At 52.6% G+C, this 24,295-nt stretch overlaps 1 pseudogene; it reads right to left on the bottom strand.

Annotated features, from left to right (window-relative positions):
* Window positions 1–7,254: 7,254 nt before the first annotated feature.
* On the bottom strand, window positions 7,255–12,657 carry LOC133755152 (telomerase reverse transcriptase-like; annotated as a pseudogene).
* Between the last annotated feature and the right edge of the window lie 11,638 nt (window positions 12,658–24,295).

Below are 24,295 nucleotides of genomic sequence, written 5' to 3' on the forward strand. Positions count from 1 at the left end.
TAGGACACCTGATGTGGGGCCTTCTGAGCAGCCTGACCAGCTGCTGACAGAACACAGCAAACCTGTGGAAGACATGCACTTGAGCGACCCAGGAAGCTGACATGGGAGGGTTGGGTTTCGCTGGGCCCCTGGCTGGGAGACTCAATGCCCAGATCAGAGCTCAGGGGACTGTGCGGGAGGGCGACAGGAACAGCTGTGTGGACAGCCAGCCCCAAGGCTGACCTCGGGAGCCACGCGACACCGAGTGTGGGTGGATGGGGGCTCTCAGGTCAAGGGGCAGGGGTTCCCAGCCCCAGAGTGCCTGACCCTCAAGTCCTGAAAATGGGGGGGCTGGCCCCTCAGCTGAGCTGCAGAAACTGATGCTCCTGTGCCAGCCTGGGGCATGCAGGATGAGGCCACCCCCTCCTGGAGCAGGAGTGCATCAGGTTACCCTCAGGAACATAGGGGTGGGCAGACCAGGCCCCCAGGGTGCTGTGGGCCTTGTGCCTGGATGTATCTGCTGGCCTGGGCAGTGGTGGCAGCACAGGCCCCACAGTCTCACCCCATGTCCCCACAGAAACATCCTGGGCCTCTTCGACGAGTTTGACTTCCCAGAGCAGCACATCTCCAGGGCCAGCGACGAGGCCATCCTCACGCAGCTCAACGCTACACAGCCAGAGAGGCTGGCCCTGCTGCCCCAAGGGTCTGCCACCTGGACAAGGTAGTGCACACAGGGCTGCCGGGGCCACCCCAGGCAATGGGTGAGGCCACAGGGCTGCGAGCCTGCCAGTCCAGTTGAGCCCTTGTCCAGTGGGGTGGCTTCAGGGCCAGGCTGATGGGCAGCCAGGTGCAGATCCTGGCCCCAGGCACCTAGAGCCTCCCAGAGGGATGGTGGGCATGGCATCCTTACAGGCGCATCTGTGGCCTGCACAAGTGGCCCACCATGGGCTCCCAGTTGCAGAGCACCTGGAGCCTCCCAGAGAGGCGGTGGGCACAGTGTCCATGCAGGCGCATCAGTGGCCTGCTCCCATGGCCCACCATGGGTTCCTGGGTTGCAGAGCACCTGGCAGTGGGTGCAGCGTCCATGCAGGCACTCACGTAGCCCAGCACGGCTTCCGGTTGCAGAGTGCCTGGAGCCTCCAGGAGGGGCGGTGGGCATGGCATCCATGCTGGCATTCACATGGCCTGCACTCATGGCACACCGCGGGCTCCCGGTTGCAGAATGCCTCGGGCCCAGTCTGGCCTTCATCATATTCACGGAGGCCATGCTGCACATTCCGGGGGCGCCCGTGTGGGCCGTGCTCTTCTTCAGGATACTCTTTACCCTGGGGCTCTCGGCCATGTTCAGCAACATGGAGGGGATCATCACGCTGCTCCTGGACATGGGGGTCATCCCCACGGGGATCCCCAAGGAGGCCCTCACAGGTGAGTGCACAGCTCAGTCATAGGGATGCCTGCTGCCTCCCATACAGAGTTCAGGGGCTCTGGGCTAGCCTGCTCCCCTAGGACAGCCCAGCGGCTCTGGGCAGGACACAGGTGGACCTGCCCTAACCGTGGCCTGCTGAGGCCAAGCTCTCACCCACCTCTGGCAGGCGGGGCAGGGTGGGGGAAAGGGGCAGGTGCAGGCCTCCCACCCAGAACCTGCACCCCAGGGCTGGCCTGTCTGGCCTGCCTGCTCTCGGCCACCTGCTTCATGTTGCAGTCCAGAAGTTACTGTCTCGAGATCTTCAACAGCTATGCAGCCTCCCTAAACCTCATAGTCTCCGCCTTCTTCGAGGTGGTGAGGGTCATCTACACCTACAGCCTGCGGCAGTGAGCTGAGGTCCACGGGGAACCTGGGGGGTGGGGAGGGCCCCGCAGTGCTGCTGAGCCCAGTGTCTGTGCAGGTTCTCTGATGACATTGTGTAGATAATGGGGCCGTGGCCAGGCCTCTACTGATGGGCGCTGTGGCTCGTGGCCAGCCCCCTGCTCCTCCTGAGTGCCTTCCTGGCCTACCTCATCCTGCTGGCCCAGAGGATGCCGAGCTACCAGGCCTGGAACCCTCAGCACGTAGGTCCTCCCATGGGGATCAAGGGGCCACAGTGACCCGCAGGGCAACCCTGGTAGGACTAGAGCCTCTCAAGGGCCTCAGAGCAGGGTCCAGACCCTGGAGACATCGGTCCTTCCAGCCCACACTTTCCACTTGCTGTGGGGACAGGCAGCCAGGGAAGCAACAATTCCAGTGTCTGGGAGAGGTTGGGAGGTAGACTGGAGAAGGGTCACTCCCTGCCTGGTCCACACAGGGGACCGTGCAACACCTGGCCTGGGCCACCCCTCCCAGAGTGAGCACCAGAACCCCTCAGGGTCCGCCTGGGGGAAGTGAGAATTTTCTGCTTTATCCCTGGGGTCTCAGACCACACCTCACCTGTCCACAAGTGTTGGAGGCCAGTGGGTGGGGACCACGTGCCCCTGCCTGCCCTGAGGGCTTCCACCCAGAGGGAGCCTCAAGCCCCAGCTCCCTCATCCCTGAGCACCAACCCAGGATGCTGCCCTCCTGTAGTCCCAGGGAGGAGCTGGGGCTACCTCCGTGCACAGGTGGTCGGGTCAGCCTTGCTCTGCCCAAGGCCTGGGGTCTGGGGCCCAGGGTCTGCCCCCTCCAGGCTGAGCTCTCTCTCTTGCACCCCCTGCAGGAGCAGTTCCCCTCCAGGCAGGAGAAACTCTACCCTGGCTGGGTGCAAGCCACATGCATGCTCCTGTCCCTGCTGCCTGCTCTGTGGGTCCCGGGCGTTGCACTGGCCCAGCTGGTGGCCAAGTGCAGGAGGCAGCAGCAGGTCACATGGCTGGACAGGAGCCTGAGGCTGCAAGACAGCAGGGCCCACTAAGGGGCAGGGATAGCCGTGGGTGACCTCATCACACCCTCCCACCAACTCTGCAGGACCCTTGGCTCCCCACGTCTTAGGCCTGCTCTATCCAGGGTCCACTCTGCCCTCAAATGGGAGGCAGAGTCCACCCAGTGGCACACCCAGGTCCTAGCTGCCATAGGAGACCCTCTGCGTCAGTGCTGCCCACACAGCCTCAAGCTGTGGCGCTGGACAAAGGGCAGGTGTGCTGATGGCAGGCCAGGCCCTGCACAGCTTCCCTGTCAGGAATCCAGCCCCAGGCTGACCCCCAAGTCCAGCTCAGGATAGGGGGAAGAGGTCATCTGCACACACGTGAGGGGGACGCACAGGTGCTGGGAGCCCAGCCAGGGAGGACTCTGGTAGACACTGCCAGGGTCAGCGCCCATGCTCGAGGGCAGAGGCTGCTGAAGTCAGAGTTCCTACCGTGGGGCCTCTCGGCCATTCCCTCCCGGTCACCAGCCACCCTCCCCCACCAAGCACCCAGGCAGTCAGCCCACACCTGCCCACCCCACCCCCACTTCCTTCTGACCACAGACCCCAGCCTCACACTGCCAGACCAGTACCCACAGAGCCCCTAGCCTTTTCCCGGTGCCCTGAAGAAACACACAGCTGGCCACACTGCCTGAGGCACCTGGCAAGGCATGTGTGTGTTATCACCTAAGGAACATCTGTGCTGGGAGCAGCTCTTGCCACCACGAGTGTGACCAAGGCCCGGCTGCAGAAGAGTTGAGAGCTAAACACCCCCTCAGCCCCAGAGCTCCGTGCACATCTGAGCCCACATTGGGGAAGGCTGGCACTTAGCCCTCCATCATGATACCCCCTCCCCATGCCATGCTGAGACAGGTGGCGGTGAGCATGGGGTGTCACACAGGGGAGCCCATACCACAGGTGGTATCCCAGAGTTCAGCCCTGTCTTGCTAGCTTGTACATCACTGCTGACAGCAGCTCTGAGCAGACAGCCAAGGGGACAGGAGCTCATGGGACCCACAGGCATCTGCCCACTCTCAGTTCTGCCCTGTGGTGTCCCTTTGGCTAGCCCCCCCCATATGCTGTAGAGACCTCGTGGTTCATGACCTGCCCTCTGCACAATGGACAGTGCAGGCAGGGCCCCCACAGGGCTGGGAAGTGAGGGCAACACTATCCCGACACTGCTGTTGTGGCCTGCAAACCCTACCACTGCCCTGAACAGCTCCAGGCCTGCCCTTCCTGACCACACCTCGCCTGGCCACCCTGTGTCCAGGAGCTTGGTCTGGAGGGGCCCTCGGGGGCTGGCAGTGGTGGTGTCAGAGCCCTGGTTCAGTGGCCAAGAGGGAAGGGGTGGGGCGTGGGGACAGAGACCCAGTGGACATCCAGCCTCCAGAAAACTCAGCCATGGATGTGTGGACAAATGGACACTCATGTGAATGTGGACATGGCCCAGGGGCTGCAGAGGGCAATGGTTGACCAGCATGACACCCCCATGGGCATGAGCCTTCCATGTGAAATCCCTGACTGGCAGGGGCTGGCACAGGAGCAGATGCTGCCCTTATGTGGCCAGAACAGAGAAGTCCACAGAGGGGCTCCTGGACACCCCTCCTGGACACCGTGTTCATGGGCAACAGCCAGCAGGGGCAGACAGGGCCACCACCACCACAAGGTCACCCGATGGGGGACTACAGTTAGCACGACCAGCAGGGGGCGCTGGGGAGCAGGGCATAGCCATCTTGTTTTTTGGGGGGCGCTATCCCTCACAGTAACAGCAGCCCCCACAGGTGAGACCAGTGAGCCAGCCCCCTGGGGGTTCCGCCCCTGTCAGGAGCTGCTCACTGCGAAGGCCAGAGCTCGGGCAGCAAAGAGGCTGATGCCGTTTCACCTGTGGGGATCCTGTGTCCGCAAAGTGGTCACTCAACACTGCATCCCCTGTAGGCACTGGATGGAGTCCTGGCTGCCCTGTTCCCACCCAGCTCCCTAATGGCCCTGGAAGACAGCAGAGGATGCCCAAGCACCTGGGCCCCTGCTACCCATGTGGGAGACCCAGATGGAGCTCCTGGCTCAATGTTGGCCAAGGCGGCCACCAGGGTAACAGATGAATGGGAGCTCTCTCCCCCTCCCTGTTGCTCTTAAATGAACCAATATATCTGTGAATTATGAAAGCTCAGCTTTTCCAAGGTTCAGCACTCAGTGAAGCCTGAGAACCTGAGTGACAGTACAGCAGGGGCTGGGGTTCCCCATGGGCACATCGGCTTAGTCACCAGGATGGTCTGGGGTTCCCATGGGCACATCAGCTTAGTCACCAGGATGGTCTGTGGTCACCATGGGCACGTTGGCTTAGTCAACTGGACAGTCTGGGGTCCCTGTGGGCATGTCGGCTTAGTCACCAGGACAGTCTGGGGTCACCGTGGGCATGTCGGCTTAGTCACCAGGACAGTCTGTGGTCACCATGGGCATGTTGGCTTAGTCAACTGGACAGTCTGGGGTCCCTGTGGGCATGTTGGCTTAGTCACCAGGACAGTCTGGGGTCCCCCGGGCATGTTGCCTTAGTCACCAGAGTCTAGGGTCCCCTGGGCACGTCGGCTTAGTCACCAGGATGGTCTGGGGTCCCCCTGAGCAAATCAGTTTAGTCACCAGGATGGTTTGGGGTCCCCTGGGCACATCAGCTTAGTCACCAGGAAGGTCTGGGGACCCCTGGGCACATCGGCTCAGTCACCAGGACAGTCTAGGTTCCCCTGGGCACATCTGCTTAGTCACCTGGATGGTCTGGGCTGCCCTGGGCACGTTGGCTTAGTCACCAGGACAGTCTAGGTTCCCCTGGGCACATCGGCTTAGTCACCTGGATGGTCTGGGCTGCCCTGGGCATGTCGGCTTAGTCACCATAGTCTGGAGTCCACTGGGCACGTCGGCTTAGTCACCAGGATGGTCTGGAGTCTTCCTGGGCACGTCAGCTCAGTCACCAGGACAGTCTAGGTTCCCCTGGGCACGTCGGCTCAGTCACCAGGACAGTCTAGGTTCCCCTGGGCACATCAGCTTAGTCACCAGGATGTTCTGGAGTCCCCTGGGCACATCAGCTTAGTCTCCAGGACGGTCTGGGGTCCCCCGGGCATGTCGGCTCAGTCACCAGGACAGTCTAGGATCCCCTGGGCACATCGGCTTAGTCACCTGGATGGTCTGGGCTGCCCTGGGCATGTCGGCTTAGTCACCATAGTCTGGAGTCCCCTGAGCATGTCAGCTTAGTCACCAGGATGGTCTGGAGTCTTCCTGGGCACATCAGTTCAGTCACCAGGACAGTCTGGGGTCCCCTGGGCATGTCGGCTTAGTCACCAGGAAGGTCTGGGGTCCCCATGGGTACATCGGCTTAGTCACCAGAATGGTCTGGAGTCTTCCTGGGCATGTTGGCTTAGTCACCAGGACAGTCTGGGGTCCTCCTGGGCATGTCAGCTTAGTCACCAGGATGGTCTGGAGTCCCCTGGGCACGTCAGCTTAGTCACCATGACATCTTTTGAATATAGCAGCAAGGGGGCACATCCCATGCCATAAAACCTGGCACGAGGCGCCAGGAGCCCTGTCCAAGGTCCATGTCTGTGACCCCATCTGTGATATCCCGTTAGGTTCTGGAATTGCTCACAGCAGCTGAAATGTCACACAGGTGCCTGCTCTGCCAGGCTTCAGGCTGCCCAAGCCACACCTGTGGCTGAGGCCACTCCTTCACCAAGATCCCCCCCCCCACAACACTGCCCTTCCTGCTCTCAGTAGGGTCCTCAGGTCACATCAGGCCCCCTGTATGCTGGGGCCTGCCTGGGGAAGGGGGCTCCCTACTCATCCTTGTCAGGCACTAGGCAGTGCCACACTGACAGATACGTGGCTCCAGCACGTGAACAAGACTCCCCCACAGCGGCCACGTGTCCTGCCCTGGCATCTGAGGATGGGAGGGGAGTCCACACACACTGTGCCAGACACTGGCTCCAGAGGACCACTGCAGGGATGGAGGCAGGGACGGGGCAAGGGGAGGCCTGGGCGGAGCTGCACAGTGAACACCTTGGCTCAGGGATGCTCAGCCTGGACTTTGGATGAGGGGGTGGGTGGCTTGCTGCTCCCAGGTACATGTGGGTCAGTGCCCTGGGGTCTCCCCTCACTCAAGCTGGGCAGCTTAACCAAGCACACAGCACAGGGATTCCCTCGGCAGCCCTGGATCACTCAGGGGTGATGAGCAGGCCCGGGGTGGGGCACATGCTCACAGGCCCACAGCCCATGACCAGGTTTCCCACGAGCTGCTTCCTGGCTGTTTGTGGTGGGCTCTGCTCCCCTGCTGAGGACAGCAGGGAGGGGACTGACCTGAAGGAAGAAGGCCCCAAGGACAGGCCCTGCCCTGTGTCACAGATGACCCCTCCCCCCAACACCAATGTGCCCAGCTCCTCCAGCCTCAGTCCAGGATGGTCTTGAAGTCTGCAGTCAGGGCCGGGTCAGCTGCAGCCTCCAGGGCCTCCTGGTGGACGTCACCCAGGCCCAGCACAGAGGCACCCAGCAGGCTGGGCCGCTGCACCCGCTCGTAGTTGAGCACACTGAACAGCGTCCTGATGTGCGAGGTCCAGGGCTGGGCCTGGGGCACACAGGATGCAGCCTCAGGGGGGCTGCAGAGGGCAGGCAGCCACAAGCCCACCCAGCTTCCCAGGGTCCTGGGAGAGCCCAATGCAGAGCCGGCCCTCAGCCCACTGGCCGGGCTCCTCAGGGTTCCTGTCACTGCACCCCAGGAACCCTCACCCGGCAACACATGTGATCCTCAGGGATGCTAGGCATCCATCCACCTCCAGCTGAGCAGTAGCCTGGGGCTGGGGTCCACAGCACCCCCCCGCACACACACAGAGGCTAGGTCCTTGGAGTGACCGCAGCAACATTAACTGATGACAAAATCACCCCACCGTGGCAGAGGCACCAGCAGCCATGGGGACAAAGCCACAGAAAAGGCCATGGGGGGCAGGGGGAGCCATGAGATGAGTCCTGCAGTCCTCAGGGGGCAGTGACAGCTGTTCTTCCCTCCCCTCCATGTGGCGCCACGGCAGGATTCCAAGGGACCTGGCCAGCTGCCCCCTGTGGGCTCCCAGGCCCAGCTGGGCACCTCCCCCAGCTCCTCATCCACTCACAGCAGGACCCATCTTTGGGCACACAGGCACAAGCCCGTGAGCTTTTGTGTGGGGCAAGACGGAGGCCAGGTCACCTTCTCCCTGCGGAACATTCTGGCTCCCACCACAGAGTCCGGGTTCACAATGGGCTGCAGTCCGCTGGGCTTGGGGATGAAGCGCAGTCTGGTCATGGGCAGGGCTGACCTGGCCTGCTGCTGGACCTCTGCATCCGACAGCTTCCACAGCTGTACCTGCTCCAGGTGCTGCCTGCAACACATCTGGGGCTGGGGTCAGGGCTGGGGTCAGAGGGGTTCAGGGCCATGGGCAGGGCCGACCTGGCCTGCTGCTGGACCTCCGTGTCTGACAGCTCCTGCAACCGCACCCACTCCAGGTGCTGCCTGCAACACGCCCGAGGCCGGGGTCAGGGCTGGGGTCAGAGGGGTTCAGGGCCAGGGTCTGGGCCGACCTGGCCTACTGCTGGACCACTGCATCTGATAGCTCCTGCAACCGCACCCACTCCAGGTGCTGCCTGCAACACGCCCAGGGCTGGGGTCAGGGACAGGGTCAGGGCTGACCTGGCCTGCTGCTGGACCTCCGTGTCCGACAGCTCCCACAGCTGCACCCACTCCAGGTGCTGCCTGCAACATGCCCCGGGGCTGGGGTCAAGGAACCTTGGTCCCTGTGGACACAGCATACTCTGCGGGGTGGGGTGGGGCCTACAGATGCCCTTGCCCACCACAGACACCTCCCAGGAACCCCCACATGGGGGTCTGAGGCTCCCATTCCACACCTGGCATGACTCGGCGTAATCAGTCCTGATCCCTCAGTCTGACTCAGCAGAACCAGGAGCCAGCATCTCTGTCACTCAGGCCCCATCCCCTGATGCCACCCCCACCAAGGTCATCCAGAGGGGATGCCTGTACCCCCAGGTGTCAATGCAGGAAGGGTCTCTGAGACTCATGACCCAAGTCCCTCAGAAGCACCCTGAGGGGACTGAGCCCAAGCATGAGCATACAGGGCCGCAGGCCAGCACAGGGTCTCTGCAGGCCAGCACAGGGCTACCGTGGGCCAGCACGGGGCCTCACAGCCTGTGGGGAGCCGGGACACAGACACCACACGTGGTACCTGATGCTCACGTTTTGCAGCCCAGACGCTCCTGCGGTAGAAGAGGAGCTGGTTCTTCTGGAATGTGGTCTCCATGACGTAGAAGAAGGACCTGAGCAGCCCCACCACATAAGTATCCAGCAGCCAGAACAGGAACCTAGCCAGGATCCCCTCCCTCAGTCTGTGCTCCATGGTCGGGATGTGGCCATGCCCTGGAATGAGGCAGACCCCGCATGTGCACCCTCACAAGGCAGCCATGGTGGGAGTGCAAGGCACGAGGGGCCCTGCAGTCCTGAGCTGGCTGCCCTGGCTTTGATGAACATGTTGCTGCACGTGTGCCGGCCCCTGGCACCCCATTGCACATGCGGCTCACGGGCAACGCTCGGGTTGGCACGCAGAGCAGACAACATGGAAAGGGCTCCCAGGTGCAGTGTCAAACTCACAGCCTACGGGCGGAAGACCAGGGGCTGGCGGGACACACAGTGTGGTTACACGGCTGGACCCCTGGGGGCCCTGGCATCAGACATCGCAGGCAACTCAGGGCCCACCAATAACTGGCTCAAGAGAAACTGGGGAGGGGCTGGAGTGGGGCAGACCCTGACCATGGGGACGGCGGCTGGGCGAGCAGGGACAGCGGCCAGAGTCCAGGTCCCTGGTCTGGAGAGCCAACGGCACTGGGCCGGGTTTAATGCACTCAGCCACCCACAGGTGGCATACAAGGACCCGAAGGCAGAAGACGGAAAAGCCTGGGGAACAGGGACACCAAGGAGGCAGCGACGACGGCGCTGGGGACCTGGAGGCCACTCCTGGCTCCTGGCTTGGGGGCCGCTGCAGGCGTTTCAGTGGTGAGCCAGAGGACGGACGCTGTCTCACAGTCTCTGACTCTCAAGGAAATGAGAAGCACACTCAGGCCAGCCTCTCCCTAAACGCCGTCCAGTGGGCTGGAAGTAATGGAAACCTCACCCGTGTGTGTGGCTGAGCACCAGCTAAACCAAGGAACCCGGCAGAGTAAAAATCCAGGAGCAAATGGCACCGCAGGAAAACACCCAGCCAAGGACGGTGCTGTGGAGCCGTCAGCTGAGCCAGGAGGTGGCAGGGCACAGGAGATGGCCCCCAGGGCCGAGGGTCCCACCACGCGCCTGTGTGGAGACTGAGAACTCGCCACCCCACGTCACCCCTGCGGTCGACCATGCTGAGCAGGCAGAGCTGGCCCTCGGGAGCCCGGCGCAGGAGCCATAGGACACCACCCAGGCCTCACGGTTCATGTGGGGTCCGCCACCTCAGAAGTCACCACAGAGGAACCGGTGCTGTGGAGTTGCAGGTTAAAGGACTGCGTGAAACGCCGGCATTCATGTGAGAGCCGGGTGCCAGTCCTGGCTGCTCCACCTCCCTGCTAATGTTCTTGGGAAAGCAATGGAAGATGGCCCCAGTGCTTGGGTCCCTGCACCCCTGTGGGAGGCCTGGAGGAAGCTCCTGGCTTCAGCCTGGCCCAGCCTGGGTGGTTGCAGCCATCTGGGGAGTGAACCAGCAAATGAAAGCTCTCTCTCTTTTCCTCTCTTTCAAAATAAATCAAATCTTTTAAAAAGTAACTGATATCAAAATAACTGCATATTACTACACAAGGTGCAGCCAAAGCAGTACTTAGAGGCTAATGCATCACAGCCACACATCCACCATCAGAAGTTTATACAGAATGACAGGAAAGCCTGAAAAAGGCATTAGGAAGAAGATAAACAGAAATCACTGAAATTCAAAACAAAGGCTCAACAGAGAGGACCCCATGGGGACAACAGAACTCAGTCACTCTGAAGGTCAAAGGGCAATGGGGGAGGGGTGACAGGAGGCTGAGCCAGACACAGAGCCGCACTCAGCGGCCTGGGTAAGGCCATCAGGCCGATGCCGCAGACAGAGCAAGGGAGACAGGGTCCCCACACCTGCAGCGAGAGGGACCAGAAACAGGCCAGCACCAGCAGCACCACCTCTCCCATGCGCAGCCCACACTGGGAAAGCCGGCCCATCATGCCCCATGCAGCAGGAGGCCAGCTGGCCTGGCAGGAGGCAGATCCCCAACCCTGGCATCCCTGATCCCTCTGCGAAGGCAGTAGAGTGGCCACTGCCTGAGCACACAATGTCCGGGTGGGTGCACAGAGCAGTGCTGGGGGTGCCCGGGGCCGATGTCATGCCTCCCGCTGTGGGGGCATTTCCACGACACAAGGACAGAGTGGTCACCGCATATCTCCATCACTGGCCTGGTTTCTTGGGGATCCTGGCAGGGCATCCACCCCCACAAGCCCTTCCCATCGGGTCCCTAGGGAGGCTGCCATCTGACTCAAGCCCCACCCATCCAGGAGCAGCCCAGGAGGGTGGCACCTGCACTGGCAGAGACACTGCCACAGTCCCCTGGAGCTCAAATGGGAAACATGACAGGGGCGCTGGCTCAGCCACCCAGCGAGCCAGGGCAGGAGCCCCATTCCCTCCTCCTGGGCAGCACTCACAGGAAGTCTAACCTCGCTCCTCTCCCCTGCCCAGCACATGACCTGACATCCCCCACCCCACCCCATCAGCAGCTGAACTTCCAGTCCAGGGGGCATGGGGCAGCCTTACCCACCACCCCCTCAGCTCCCGGCTTGGCACTGGCCAACGTCCGTTCACCTGAGTTCACGAGCAGCCAGGTGTAGTCCTGCACCCTCACCTTCCAGGTCAGCTCCTGCAGGGAGAGTTTGGCGTGCTTCCCCAGCGAAATGAACTTCTTTGTATTCCTTGGGAAGCAGAGCTTGTTGGGCCTGGAGCCCCAGAGGCCGGGGGGAGGGGGTCACCAGGCAGCGCAGACAGGCCTGCAGGAACACGTGCACCTGCCACGGGCTGCTATGCTGCTGCAGGAGCCGCACCAGGCGCCAGGCGCTGGGAGCCCGTGTCCTCCTGGGGGTCAGCGGCTGGCCTTGGGGACCATACCTGCATGGCTGGCCCCCACAGCAGGTAGTGCATCCGGAGAAGTGAGCCGTAGGGGCACTGTGTGTGGTTCGCAAGCGGCTTCCGGAACATGGGCCGCATCCTTCAGTAGCACAGGAGCAGCTGGCGCGGACTGCGGCTACCCCCGGGCCTCAGTGTCCAGCCCAGGAAGATGGCCTCCAGCAGCCTCCAGGCACCCACCAGGCTGGGCCGCAGGGAGCTCAGTGGGAAAGAGTGTGCAGCCACTCGCCGTAGCCCAGGTAGTAGAGGAAGCGCTAGGGCTCCGCATACACTTGAGCCTGCGGATGTGGTGACCACCGGGCGGCGGAGTGGCCAGGCTCCGGCTTAGTCCACTCCTGTGGAAGCCCTGGTGTGGTCTCTGAACACTCTGCAGATGTCACCACACAGGCCGGGACACACCCACGCCCCGAACTGCAGGCGGGCAAGCCCAGGGGTGCCCAGGCCTCGCCACCACTGCTGTTCGGAACCTGTCGCATGGCCGCGGGGCCCACCTGGGTCTCACACATGGTGCAGGAGGGCCAGGCCTCGGCAATGACGCCAAGCTCATACAGAGGCGGCCCACACACCTGGTAGGGGCAGCTCTGGGCCACCAGCAGGTAGAATGCGTAGTGCACCAGCAGGAGCATGAACATGTTTCCCATGCGGCGCAGCAGCAGCCCTCACGCGCCGCTGTCGTGCAGCATCTCAGTCACCGTGTTGGGCAGGTAGCTGCTCACGCAGGTGGTGAAGGCCCAGGGCAGGCCTCCGCGGGCACCGTCCAGCAGCACGAAGCTGAAGGCTAAGGCTCGGCCTGCGGCGCCAGTATCCCATATGGGCATTAGTTCATGTACCAGCTGCTCCACTTCAGATCCAGCCCTCTGTTAATGGCCTGGGAAAACAGTGGAGGATGGCCAAATACTTGGGCCCCTGCACCTGCGTGGGAGACCTGGAAGAAGTTCCTGACTCCTGGTTTTGGATTGGCCCAGTTCTGGCCATTGTGGCCAAGTGGAGAGTGAGCCAGCAAATGGAAGACCTAGTCCGTCAATAATTCTACCTCTCAAATAAATAAGTAAATCTTTAAAAAAATTAAAAATGGAACAGAGATGGCCACAACAGGATGTTCTAGGCTAGGCCAAAGCCAGGTACTCCATTCAGGTCTCCCACATATGTGGCACAGGTCCAAAACTTGGGCCATTTTCCAAACTTGGACCAGAATTATAGAGGGGACATAAATCAACACTCCAATATGGGATGTCAGCACTGCAAGCAGTAGCTTAACCACCGTGCCTCAAAGCTAGCCCCAAAACGATTCCATTTAAAATCAAATGTACAACATCATAAGATAACTATACAGATCTAGTTGAAATTCAGAAAATTCTTGTACAAAATAACTACCCTGGACTTAACACAAATTTATCAGCCTGGAAGTAATGAGGAACAGTTGCCTCAGATTTTGCCCCCTCACCTTTCTGTTTGCATATTGAGGTTGTCCTGTAACAGCCCTCCTCCCAAAGATGTCTTTATCTCCTGAACCTGTGAATGTGTTAGTTTACGTGGCAAAACAGACTGCAAGTGCGATTGTGTCTAAGTTGTTAGGATAAGAAAATTAACCCAGATAAAGTAAGTGAGACCATTCTCAGTACATGAAGTCTTTAAAAGTGAAGAAGCTTTGCCAGCGCCGCGGCTCACTAGGCAAATCCTCCGCCTTGCGGCGCTGGCACACCGGGTTCTCTCCCGGTTGCCCCTCTTCCAGGCCAGCTCTCTGCTGTGGCCTGGGAGTGCAGTGGAGGATGCCCCAAGTGCTTGGGCCCTGCACCCCATGGGAGACCAGGAGAAGCACCTGGCTCCTGCCATCGAATCAGCGTGGTGCGCTGGCCGCAGCGCACCAGCCACGGCGGCCATTGGAGGGTGAACCAACGGCAAAAGGAAGACCTTTCTCTCTGTCTCTCTCTCTCTCACTGTCCACTCTGCCTGTAAAAAAAAAAAGTGAAGAAGCTTTGCCAGCTGTGGTCAGAGGAACATTGGACTGCAGAAGGACAATGAGATGGTGGAAAGAGCCTCTAGTTAAGGAATGCAAGCATCTTCCAGGGGCTCACAAAAGCAAGCAAACAGATTCTCCCATGGAATGTGTAAAGAACTGTGGCCAGCAAAAAGAAACTCAGGCAGTGAGGACTGCCTTGAGCACTAATAATGAGCATTTGGCACCAGGAGTACTCCCCAGACACTACCATAACTGAAAAGGCCCTCCCAGACTTCCAATGTCCCTGAGGTAGTGCAACCCAGTCCTAGCTGAGAATCACTGCATTCATGAACAGAAACATTGAGAATGAAATAATCAGATTCTAAGACAGAAACTAAAATATTCTGATTGATGTTAATAATTACTTTTAATGTACTCATAGGCCTTATTTTCTATTATAAATAAAATATTCAAAATTAACACACATCATATTATCTATGTACTTCAATGAAATATTCCTAACTTTCTGATCAATTTCCTTACCAGGTCAGCCATTCATAACCCATCACTAGAATGGAATCTACACTTATCTTAGCCAAAAGGCTGAGAAGCAATTAGAATGGAATCTAATGCAAGCCAAAGGGAGATATATTTTTTGACTCTAAAAGAATATACGGTGGGAAATGTGGTACCGCAGGTAAAGCTACCATTTGGGACACCTGGTATGTCATATATATTCCTTCTATACCTAATGTGGGGAGGATTTTTATAATAAAGAGGTTTTAAATTTTTTAAGGTTTATTTTTTATTTATTTGAAAGTCAGAGAGAGAGAGGGAAAGACAGAGAGAGACAGAGAGGTCCTCATCTGCTGGTTCATTCCCCAAATGGCTGCAACACCTGGGGCTGGGCCAGGTTAAAGCCAGAAGCCAGGAGCTTCATCCAGGTCTCCCAGGTCAGTGCAGAGGTCCGAGCAAAACTAGGCCATTTTGGAGTGCTGGCTCAAAGTCCTAGCTGCTCTGCTTCCGATATAGGTTTGTGCTGATGCACCTTTAGAGGCAGCAGGTGTTGCCTCAAATGTTTGTGACCTGACCCTGACAGCCACTGCCAAAACCCAGATGGAATTCCAGGCTTCTATCTCTGGCCTGGCCCAGCAGAAGCAGTTACAGTCATTCGTGGACTGAATAAGAAGTTGGAAAATCTGTCATTCTGCCTTTCAATTACATTAAAATAAATATTTTTTTAAAAAGAAACACATTCATTTAAAACCATTTAAAATAAATTCAGAATGATGAACTTCACTCTCAACAGTATGATTTTGGTATTGTGCTAAATTATAATTTCACATATGAAATACGAAGTGGAAGATTTTACTGTAGGGGCTGGCACTGTAGTGTGGTGGGTTAAACTGCCACCTGAGAAACCAGCATCCCATATGGGCACCAGTTCAATTCCAGGCTGCTCTGCTTCTGATCCAGCTTCCTGCTAATCCACCTGGGAAGAATGAGGAAGATGAATTTGGCCTGGCCCAACTCCTGCTATTGCGGCCATTTGGGGAGTGAACCAGTTGATGGAAGATCTGTCTCTCCTTCTCCTTATGTAATTCTGCCTTTCAAATAAAATAAATCTTTAAAAAAATAGATTTTGTTGTACTCACCTAAGGAGTTAAGAAGGAATAATACTTTGATATTTCAAAGATGAATATTTTTTTTAAATACTAAGTGACATAATATATGTGAGGGCTTCAAAAATTTCTTCAAAAAATGCAAATTGAAAGGGAGGGTAGAGGAGGGAAGTGGCACTATGTCCTTAAATCTGTATATATGAAATTTGTATAACTTAAAATTTTTTTAAAAAATGCATATTTTTCATAAATGTATTGATGGAAATTTAACTTCTGTTAATGTATTTGTATCATCTTACAATGAAATAATTATTTTTATGGTCTTGCAAATAATGAGACTTTAGGGAACTTTAAACAGCTTAGAGGGAAAAGGAGAGTCAGTCAGTATCAGCACTTCAAAACTCTGCCAAAGAAGGATTCCATGAACAAACAATAATTTGGGGCTTGGTTGGCACTTTTGGTTGGTCATTCTGGTTATCTGAAGGTTTTATTTCATTATTAGCATTTGTAACTCTAATACTATACCAATGAAAGTACAGGTAGGAAACAGCATGAGACAGGATCAGAGCATCAGGTCGAGTCAGGAGACAGCTGCAGCTCAATTAGGGAAGCAAAGAGAGAGAGGAAAATTCCAAGAGCTTCAAAAGGTAAAAACAACTTGTTCTTCTACTTGCTTCATATAGGATAAGTTACTCAAAGTTACCTATGTAGGTTTAATTTTGGGAAACATCTGTACAGTGACATTTCCCAAGGATCAACAGATGTGACAAAACTGCTAATTAAGTTAAATCCTGAGGAACATCTCTTCAGACAAAAAAGGTTATATGAAGATCCTTATGTATCACAAAGATCAAAACAGAAAAGCCCATCAACTAAAACAAACAAAAATAGATGCCTGGGATCCACCTTGGTACTGTAAAGAGAAAAAGCTATGGCCACAATCTTCCATGAGAACTTCTAGAAAAGAGAAATCGGCTCCATGACAGCATCAGCCCACCTTCAAGACTCCTTACCTAACAATCAGCCTTATAGAAACCTCTGCCCCAACAACCTCTAGGATCCTTGAATTCTTTCAAAATAAGTAAATCTAAAAAAAGTTCTTCCTGGCTTACTCTTCTCCCAATCTACATAAATGGCACATATCAGTTAAATTTGCGCAAGTGGCTGCTTGAAAGCATGTCTTCAGCCAGTGCTACCTGTCCCTTTACCCTTATTCAAGAACCTGCAGTGCTTATTGCCAGAAACATTTTCTTCTTTATTTACCTGTTTATATAAAGGCCTCTCACAGGTTGGAGAGAGGATGTCTCTCTCTGGTTCAATTGGACAAGCCTCAAAAGATTCTGGCACAAGGAAAACACTAAAAAGATACATAAAAATCAATAAATTAAAAAAATAATTAATAAAGTAATATTGTAAGAGGCTCATCCAAAATATGAAAGGTGAGGCCAGCATTGTGGCACAGTGGGTAAAGCTGCCAACTGCAGCACTGGCATCCCATATGGGTGCTGGTTCAAATCCTGGCTGCTCTACATCTGATCAAGCTCTTTGCATAATGCCCCAAATACTTGGGCCCCCCATGGGAGACAGGGAAGAAGCTCCTGGCTCCTGGCTTTGGACTGACCCAGCCCAACCACTGTGGCCATTTGGGGAGTGAGCCAGTCAAAGAAAGATCTCTGTCTCCCACTCCCCCCCAACTATACCCCATAACTTCACCTTTCAAATAAATAAAATTTTTAAAAGGAAAAAAAATGGTTTCCTCATAAGGGTTCCTTCCCTTGCCCTGCCAGCAAAAAGAAACCAATTTCTTCAACTTTGTTATATATCACCAACTACATGCAAATTGTTTTTTGAGAGGACAATTGCTGCTTATTTCAAAAATATCTCCTAGGACAGATGTGTCCAAGTGTAACAATGCAAAGATACGCTATCACTGATCACAAGACCAGATCACCTGGGAATCTTCCAGTGCATAGAACAACACACAAGGCCATTCCTGAAAAGCCTGAGACTCCTCCTGAATTTCCCCCAGCTTCTGTTCTGTGCCTATGGCAAAGCCTTCCCTAAGCAACAAGGAAACAGGTGGTTTGGAGCAAGAGCCCTTACCTCCTATGCTGGCCACCCAAGTGAACTCCTTTTTGTAAAAACTGGTGTCTTGGCCTTGCCCTCTCATTCAGTGGTAGAGTCTGAAGAAGACACACAGAAGTAACACCTCACAAAGAGAAGGAAAATAACAGGTCGTTAGCTGGGATACCAGGTTTCTGAAAGAGAGAGTATCTTTGGTATCTGTCACTTCTTTGCATCCTTCAATGACACCTTTGTCCATGTCACTGTTTGTCAAGGAAACCATTTGGCAAGTGACAGGTGGGACAAAGGTGAAGGCTGACCTAGATAAATCCTCACCATATGCTGCCATGTTGGCTGGCCAGACGTGGCCCAGAGGTGCAAGCAGTCAGGCATCACTGCCTTACAAATCAAACTCTGGGCCACAAGAGGAAACAAAACCAAGACCCCTGGACCTAGGGCCCAGTCAGCCCCCTTGGATATGATTGAGGACGTCACCCCAGACGCTCACACAGCACCCACAGGAAAGGCGATAGTTGTGGTTGCTGACTCACCAGATGGCTTTCTGTTAACAAACTGCCATGATGGAAGCTAAAAACAAACTGGTGTCACTAACTATGCCTTATAAAGAGCACCAGTGAGAGATGCCCTTCATTCAGTCCAACATGGACTCTGACACTGACAGCTTTAAGGCCAATGACTTTTACAAATAATTTTCTCCTAAATAATGTAAGTTGTGATTCAGTTTAAGAGTTTTAGACTTTTAGACTACCTAGCCAAGGAACATCTTTAGAAGAGTTTTCCTGATGCTAATTTCTAACTTATTGAGATATTATGTGAGGATATTTACAGGTAACCTGTATTGATTTGAATTGCTGATTTTCACTTTTCAGATCCTAGGCCTTCTAAGATTCTTTTTTCTCAAATGCCTAAATCTGATAAACTTAACCAAAACATTTTATAAAAGAGAGAACTAATGCTGTAAAAAGATTATACCAAAAATGTTGCTTTTGCATCTATCTGGAAATACGAATAAAATGTAATAAGACAGAATGCTGACACTGGAAAAAAATCTGAAATTTATATCTAACTTTACTACCATCATTGTTCAGTAATTATATCAATCACACATTATTAAACATTATTCTTTCTAAATCCTTGAAGTCTTAACATATCAAGAATTATAAACAACATACAAATATTTATGTAATAAGGACACAAATTTATTGTACTACGACTTTGATTTAAATAGTCCCTTTCCAAATGTTTTATTTTTAATATATAATCCATTTTGGTATACATTTATATGTATATATACATATATAAATGTATATATAAAATATATATGTATATATACATCTACATATATACACACACAAATGCCTGTGAACAGAACTTTTTTAAAAATTTATTTATTTTACTTGAAAGTCAGAGTTACACAGAGAGGAGAGGCAGAGAGAGAGAGAGAGAGGTCCTCCACCCACTGGTTCACTCCCCCAATTGGCCACAACAGCTGGAGCTGAGCCGATCCAGAGCCAGGAGCCAGGAGTTTCCTCTGGGTCTCCCATGTGGGTGTAGGGGCCCAAGGATTTAGGCCATCTTCTACTGCTTTCTCAGGCCATAGCTGGATCAGAAGTGGAGTAGCCAGGTCTTGAACCAGTGACCATATGAGATGCCGACACCACAGGTGGTGGCCCCACCTGTTAGGCCACAGCGCCTATACTATTGTAGAACAACTATGCATGACTCATTTCAAGACTTTACTTTTGGGCTGGCACTGTGGTACAGCAAGTTACATATCTGGCTGCCAGTTTAAGTCCTGATTAGTTTTTTTTAATATTTATTTATTTATTTGAAAGGCAGAGACACAGATAGAGGCAGAGAGAGAGAGGTCTTCCATCCGCGGGTTCACTCCCCAAATGGCCGCAATGGCTGGAGCTGTGCTGATCTGAAGCCAGGAGCCAGGAGCCTCCTCCAGGTCTCCCACAGAGGCACAGGGGCCCAAGGACTTGGGCCATCCTCTACTGCCTTCTGAGGCCATAGCAGAAAGCTGGATTGGAAGGAGCAGCTAGGATTTGAACCAGTTCCCATACAGGATGCCGGCACCACAATGAGCAGCTTCATCCACTATGCCACAGTGCCACTCCCTGCTTTGCTTCTGATCCAGCTTCCTGCTCACACACCTGGGTGAGCATCAGTTGATGCCCCAGGTGTTTGGGACCTGCTACCCACATGGAGACCCAGATGAACTTCTACTTTGCCCAGTCCTGGCTGCTGTGGTCATTTGGAGAGTGAACAAGTGATGCAAGATCACTGTACCTCTGCCTCTCAAATAAAATAAATAAAATAATTTTAAGAAAGATTTCCTTTTCTGTACCTTAGTTGGAAATGCTAGTTTTAAGAGAAATGAGGTAAAGACTGGGAATCATTTGAAAAGAGGTGAATGGAAACCTAAGGAATAACTTGAGAATGTTTTTGCTTTACACTGAAAAAAAAAATCACTATGCTAAAAAGCTTTTGAATGATGTAAAAATACAGTGATACTACAGGGAAAATACAGGGGAAATATGAAATATGATCATTTATATGATTACAATTATACATTTTTATGTCAATATGTAAGCATCTCTTCAGGAGAATTTCTATCAATCCAAAGACTGCACCATGAATTTCTACAGGCATGTTTGATAGGCAAAGGGATGGGGGTGGGGAAGAATGAAAGAAAAAGAAAGAGAGCTCACATCTCTTGACTCACTTACTAAATGCTGCAACAGTCAGGGCTGTATTTGGCCAGAGCTCTGTGCTGGGAACTCAATCCAGATCTCCCACATGGACAGCAAGGACCCAAATACTTGAGCTGCCTTCCAAGGCCCATACTGGCAGTAAACTGGAATCAGGAGTCAGAGTCTGAATCTGAACTCAGACCCTCCAATGTGGAAAGCAGATATCGTAACTGGCATCTTAACTACTATTCCATTGCCCATCCTCTACATGCATTTTTAGGTTTTGCAGACTTTTATCTTTGCTGGATTCTTAACTTCATCACTGCATATTAGGTTACTTTATTAATTCTTAGAATTAAAATAGTACCCAATTTCTTTATAATGTGGTCTTTCAGTTGCATGTAATTGTGTGGGTACAAACTGATGAGGTCTTTACTAATTATATACTGAATTGATCTTCTGTATATAAAGATAATTGGAAATGAAAAAAACAACCTGGCGTTAAATTGGAAATGGCATAGAAAATTAATTAATTTTAAAAAAATATTATGTAGGATCTCTGTCTTTAATGTGCTGTACACTCTTATTTAATGCTATAACTAGTACTCCAACGGTAGTTTTTTCACTTTGTGTTGCTATATGGCGCAAACTGTTGAAATCTTTACCTAATATATACTAAACTGATCTGTATATAAAGAGAATTGAAAATGAATCTTGATGTGATTGGAAGGGGAGAGGGAGTGGGAAAGGGGAGGGTTGCGGGCGGGAGGGAAGTTATGGGAGGGGGAAGCCATTGTAACCCATAAGCTGTACTTTGGAAATTTATATTCATTAAATAAAAGTTTAATAAATGGAAAAAATTTCTTAAAACCATTAAAATTTATTAATCCTGATAAACAATCCTTACTAGAAATAAATCATAGTAGGATTATCTTCTAAACATAATCTACCTGGAACATATGTGTAAGAGAATAAAGGGTGGGGGAAGACAGGGAATAAAATATCCAAAAGAATCTCTATCAAAAATCAGTATTTTGGGGTCTGGTGTTGTGGGGTAGCAAGTAGCATCACTGCCTGTTATGCCAGCATCACTTATGGGTGCCAGTTCATGTCCCAGCTTTTTCACTTCTGATCCAGCTCTCTATTAATTACCTAGGAAAAGCAGAAGATGCCCAGGTGTTTCAGCCCCTTCCACCCACATGGAAGACACAATATAAGCTCCTTGCTCCTGGCTTCAGCCTGACTCACCACTGGCTGTTGCACCCATCTAGGGAGTCAACCAGCATATAGAAGATCTCTGTGTCTCTCCCTCTTTCTCTGTAACTGACTTTCAAATAAATTATCTTTTTTTAGAAATCCAATAAACCTCAATATTTACATCAATCCTTATTTTGTAAACGAGCCTATCTGACTTCCTGATATCAAGATCCCCTGCCTTATACACCTCAGGTCTCTTTGTAAATGAGTAATATGTAAGGCATTCATTGCCTTGTCATTTTTAATACAGAGAGGGAAATGTCAAAGAGAATGTCCCACAACAAAGCACTTTAGCAGGATCACTGAGCTATTGAATAATATGGGCAAGAGCAGAACTGACCAGAAGCTTCCCACTGGGAGAAACTGACTTTGACTAAGAGGCCTCCAGAGTTACAGAGGGAGGAGTGTTTTGGTTCTTTCCACATTGCTGAGACCAAAAGAGATGAAAACCACCCAACAGCCCAGGGAGCAGTGGTGACTGAACAGAACTGCTTAATTCTTCCACAAATCAACTAGAGGGCTTTAAAAGTTAAGCAGCTAAAAGCAAAAGATGTAAAATATATATACACACTAAGTATATATATTCTCACTAAGTAGAATTATGAAGACAACCAAACTTCTTATATAAACTACTTTGAGGGGCTGACACTGTAGTATTGTAGGCTAAGCCTCCACCTGTGGCACTGGCATCTCATATGGGTGCTGGTTCATATCTGGCTGCTCTACTTTTTTTTTTAAAATTTTTTATTTATTTATTTTTTTGACAGGCAGAGTGGACAGTGAGAGAGAGAAACAGAGAGAAAGGTCTTCCTTTGCCATTGGTTCACACTCCAATGGCTGCTGCGGTAGGCACGCTGCGGCCGGCGCACCACGCTGATTCGATGGCAGGAGCCAGGTGGTTATCCTGGTCTCCCATGGGGTGCAGGGCCCAAGCACTTGGGGCATCCTCCACTGCACTCCCAGGCCACAGTAGAGAGCTGGCCTGGAAGAGGGGCAACCGGGACAGAATCTGGCGCCCTGACCGGGACTAGAACCTGGTGTGCCGGTGCCACAAGGCAGAGGATTAGCCTAGTGAGCCACGGCACCGGCTCTGCTCTACTTCTTATCCAGCTCTCTGCTTAACCTGGAAGAGAAGCTCCTGGCTCCTGGCTTCAGATCAACCCAGCCCCAGCCATTGTGATCATTCGAGGAGTGAACCAGCAGATGAAAAACCTTTCTCTCTCTCCCTCTATCTCTGTATCTCTACCTCTTAAAAAAGTAAATAAAATCTTTCAAAAAATAAACTACTTAAACTATAACACCTTCAGGTTAAACAGTATTTCCTTACACAAGGCCAAAATACATTCTGAAATGTGTTATCTATAACAAATATCTACCTTTTCTACAGTATAGAAATATATAAGATGATATCATCATCATATATTTTAAACAGAGTATCATGAAGATTATATAAAGTGTATTATGAAGATTATATAAACTGCAGCATTTAAATAAGACTAATTAATTGATATTTATTTTACAGAAAAATCTATTTAAATTTGTGAAGCCGGCCAGCGCCGTGGTTTAACAGGCTAATCCTCCGCCTTGCGGCACCGGCACACCGGGTTCTAGTCCCATTCAGGGCGCTAGATTCTATCCCAGTTGTCCCTCTTCCAGGCCAGCTCTCTGGTATGGCCCGGGAAGGCAGTGGAGGATGGCCCAAGTGCTTGGGCCCTGCACCCACATGGGAGACCAGGAGAAGCACTTGGCTCCTGGCTTTGGATCAGCACGATGCACCAGCCGCAGCTGCCACTGGAGGGTGAACCAACGGCAAAAAGGAAGACCTTTCTCTCTGTCTCTCTCTCACTATCCACTCTGTCAAAAATAAATAAATAAATAAATAAATAAATAAATAAATAAATTTGTGAAGCCATTTTAAGAGTACACAATGTTGGCCAGCGCCACAGCTCACTTGGCTAGTCCTCTGCCTGCAGCACCGGCACCCTGGGTTCTTGTCCCGGTTGCTCCTCTTCTAGTCCAGCTCTTTGCTGTGGCCTGGGAAGGCAGTGGAGGATGGCACAAGTGTTTGGGCCCTGCACCCGCATGGGAGACCAGGAGGAAGCACCTGGCTCCTGGCTTTGGATCGGTGCAGTGCACCGGTCATAGTGGCCATTTGGGGGTTGAACCAATGGAAGGAAGACCTTTCTCTTTCTCTCTCTCTCTCTCACTGTTTAACTCTGCCTGTCAAAAAATTATTTAATTAATTTTAAAAAAGAGTACACAATGTTGGCAAATTCAGCTACATTTTGTTATAAATGGCACTCATACCACCCTGAAGAGTGTTCTCTCTGGTACAGGATTTACAGAGATCATCCTTGTTATTTTTGGATTTTACAGTTCCCTGCATCCTGATTGTCCTCATTGTCATAAGAATATAAACCATGACACTTCCGGCCTCCTGAGATGGAGGATCTAGTTGGAGCATTTGATCTAGTGATTGCCCTAGTGATTAAGATATAGGTTTAAGATGCCCTTGTCCCATGTTAGGTTACCTGAGTTCATATACTGTCTTGGCTCCCACCTCCAGCTTCCTGCTAATGCGCACCCCAGGAGACACCAAGTTAGGGCTCATTTAATTCTGTCTCTGCCACTTACATGGAAGAGAAGGACTGTGTTTTCAGTCCTTGGC

Source organism: Lepus europaeus, unplaced genomic scaffold, assembly GCF_033115175.1.
Source record: "Lepus europaeus isolate LE1 unplaced genomic scaffold, mLepTim1.pri SCAFFOLD_3_1, whole genome shotgun sequence".
Lineage (NCBI taxonomy): Eukaryota > Metazoa > Chordata > Mammalia > Lagomorpha > Leporidae > Lepus > Lepus europaeus.